We start from the raw sequence: 2,535 nt of genomic DNA, 5'->3' as shown, positions 1-2,535 counted from the left end.
AGTTTCAATAGGCAGGTTAATTTATAAATGGTTAAGTCAAGATTCGAGAGATGAGATTTAATACCGATAAATTAATTGTGTGATTGTAATAAGTAGCGAGAGCCCTTTACAATCTGGTTAATTGATGCATTAATGATTGACTATTATTAATTGTTGGTATTGCATGATAATTTCTTATTGGATTGTTTTAATGTTTTACAATTGCGGCTTGTAAAAGTATAGCAATATTAAATTGATGAATCGAGCAGATGTTAATTTGATATTAAAGGCTATTTTCAATAAGAGCTTAGATCTAGTAAATTGCGAGAGCCTGTTAGATCTATGTTGATTAATAAATTGCGAGAGCCTGTTAATCATGTTACTTATGCAATGTCAATGATTGATTACTATGTTTTACCCTGGAGTATTGTTTATTGGTGAACCTATGCCCTAGATCCCTTTATATATCGTTTTCTCCCTACTCTTATTCTTTGTAGTTTAGTTTCATACTTAATTATAAATATTGGTTACTCAAATAATTTAGATTATAATAATTAATTAGGAGTAAAAAGACTTGTTTCCCTGTGGAGATCGACCCTACTTCCCTATCTACCTTAGCTAGTGATTTAGGTAATTATTTTTGATTAGGGGATACGACTTTACCCTGTCAGTAATTTATTGTTGTTAATTATCAATGCTAGATTAATTTCCTATTGATTGATTTAATGCTCTGTGACTAGATTAGGCCTATCTTTTATGCATGTGTTTGACAACATTGGTTCGAGATTCGACAGATGAGAATTAATGTTTAGGTCTAGCTTCAATAGGCAGATTAATTTATAAATGGTTAAGTCGAGATTTGAGAGATGAGATTTAATACCGGTAAATTAATTGTGTGATTGTAATACGTAGCGAAAGCCCTTTACAATCTGGTTAATTGATGCATTGATGGCTGACTATTATTGATGATTAATATTGCATGATAATTTCTTATTGAATTGTTTTAATGTTTTACAATTGCGGCTTGTAAAAGTATAGCAATATTGAATTGATGAATCGAGTAGATGTTGATTTGATATTAAAGGCTATTTTCAATAAGAACTTGGATCTAGTAAATTGCGAGAGCCTATTAGATATATGTTGATTAATAAATTGCGAGAGCCTGTTAATCATGTTATTTATGCAATGTCAATGATTGATTACTATGTTTTACCTTGGAGTATTATTTATTGGTGAACCTATGCCCTAGATCCTTTTATATATTGTTTTCTCCCTATTCTCAATCTTAGTAGTTTAGTTTCTTATTCGAATATAAATATTGGTTACTTAGATAATTTAGATTATAATAATTAATTAGGAGTAAAAAGACTTGTTTCCCTGTGGAGATCGACCCTACTTCCCTATCTACTTTAGTTAGAGGACTTAGGAATTATTTTTTGATTAGGGGATACAACTTTACCCTGTCAAAACATGGCGCCGTTGCCGGGGAAACGGTTTTATTTTTATTTCTGATTGTTTTTGTAGTCTAGATTATTTCCCTTTTGTCTCAGAGAGCGTTAGTTCTCTGAGGCAAATCTCATATTTGCTTCTAGTTTTTGTTTATGCCCAGGTGTTCCAGATCAAGTTACATCCCATTCGATCCTGAGATCGAACGTTCCTTCCATAGACAGAAAAATCTCTACAAGCAAATCCTGGCGGATTCTGGTGATAATAACAATAATCACCGAGATCCTCCAAGTGGTTCTAGCGATTCAGAGGTATCATCAGACGCAGGATCAGAGATGACGGCTCCAAAGAAGCTTAGTGATTATTCACAACCAAAGCTTACGGATTTTCCACATCTCACCCTCACTCCGGCTCTTGATGGGGTTCAATTCGAAATTAAGCCTCATTTTATAACGATGATAGAGAGGAAGCAATTTAGTGGAGCCAAGGGTGAAGACCCGAATCTTCACATTGCCGACTATTGTCAATATTGTAACACCATCAGGCAAGCCGGGGTCACTCAAGACTTAATCAGGGAGATTCTCTTTCCCTTCTCTTTAACTGGAAAAGCTAAATTGTGGTTTAATGGCTTAAATAGAACTACACTTGGTATAACTGACTGGGAAACTCTTGTTTTGAATTTCTATAACAAGTATTATCCTGCAGAGAGAACAGCCGTACTACGGAGTGCGATTCAGAACTTCGCCCAAGAAGCCGATGAGTCTTTATATGAGGCTTGGGAGAGGTTCAAGGACTTACAAAGAGAATGCCCTCACCATAATTTAGCACAATGGCAGTTAATCCAAGCCTTCTATAACGGCATTGGAAATTCCTCTAGAATAATTTTAGACTCTGCAGCTAGTGGGAGATTTATGAATCTTAATGTTGATGATGCAGGTCAGGTTATTGAAGATATGGCGATACACAATTCCCTATATGGGAACCCTAGAGGATTTGCTAACAAAGGGAAGCATAGTGTCGACTTTGTATCCTTTTTGCAAGCTCAACTAACCTCTATTTTCCAAAAATTAGATAATCTGAGCACTGCTAATGTAGCTAACGTTTCTGCGA

The 2,535-nt window shown here is 34.9% G+C and overlaps 1 non-coding gene across 1 annotated transcript; it reads right to left on the bottom strand.

The window, feature by feature from the left end:
• Positions 1 to 2,141: 2,141 nt before the first annotated feature.
• LOC145565298 (small nucleolar RNA R71) lies at positions 2,142 to 2,248 on the bottom strand. The gene has a single exon (XR_014095006.1). It is a non-coding gene; the product is annotated as a small nucleolar RNA R71 (small nucleolar RNA).
• Positions 2,249 to 2,535: the final 287 nt, after the last annotated feature.

This window comes from Chenopodium album, chromosome 1 (assembly GCF_948465745.1).
Source record: "Chenopodium album chromosome 1, dcCheAlbu1.1, whole genome shotgun sequence".
In the NCBI taxonomy this organism is placed as follows: domain Eukaryota; kingdom Viridiplantae; phylum Streptophyta; class Magnoliopsida; order Caryophyllales; family Amaranthaceae; genus Chenopodium; species Chenopodium album.
Note: the sequence above shows the minus strand (reverse complement) of the source record. Positions and strands in the feature narration are given on the sequence as shown.